This window comes from Camelina sativa, chromosome 9, assembly GCF_000633955.1.
Source record: "Camelina sativa cultivar DH55 chromosome 9, Cs, whole genome shotgun sequence".
Taxonomy (NCBI): Eukaryota; Viridiplantae; Streptophyta; class Magnoliopsida; order Brassicales; family Brassicaceae; genus Camelina; species Camelina sativa.
The window spans coordinates 24,292,389-24,293,237 of NC_025693.1; positions in this window are offsets into that span (position 1 = coordinate 24,292,389).

The following is an 849-nucleotide window of genomic DNA, read 5'->3' on the forward strand; positions in this document are numbered from 1 at the left end:
ACTAAGGAAAAACACAAAATAACTCATATTAAAAACCAGAGTATACAGGATTTGGACATAACGAGGTGGGAAACAAACAGAGAAAAGGTGTTTTTCAACTAAGATATTTGTTTGATAGGATAAAATACTCTAGATGAGATGGAGTTTTCTAAGTCCAAAAAAGGGAAACTTTCAAATCGGAATCAGTTTGCGGATATATAATCTTGGTAAATAATTATTATTTACTTTTTTAACATGAAAAATTAATTATATTATATTATTAAATTTTTACAAGATACACAAAACCATTCAAATGTAATTTTTAAAACCAATAAAGGAAATTAAACATAAAAAGAAATTGACCCTGCTTTCTAAACAGAAACTTTATAAACAACCAAAAAATATATTAAATTTTATTTTTCTATATTCGTAAACAATTAACAATTTATAAATGAAATTTCAAAATATTTTCTTCATCAAACTTTGATTAAAATATGTTGCTTGAAATAGATTTCGATCATGTTAGTTTAATATCCTACACGGCTACACATTGTTACCGGTTAATACTTAATACCAAATGATATATTTGCTTTCACCCATACATTGCTTCTTAGCCTTCTTTGTAGACTTGAATATCGTTAAATTGATTATTATATCACTACAGTTAACTATGGAACCACTTTTGTTTGGTAAAAAAAAGCTTATATTAAGGAAATATTGTAATCTAGCACACTTTTTGAAACTTTATTATCACAATAGCACACTTTTTGAAACTTTAATATCACAATATCACACTTCTTAGATTGAATTGTCAAAAACACCATTTAACTAAACCACCTCTTTCCCAACCAATTCTTTTTATGCACACAA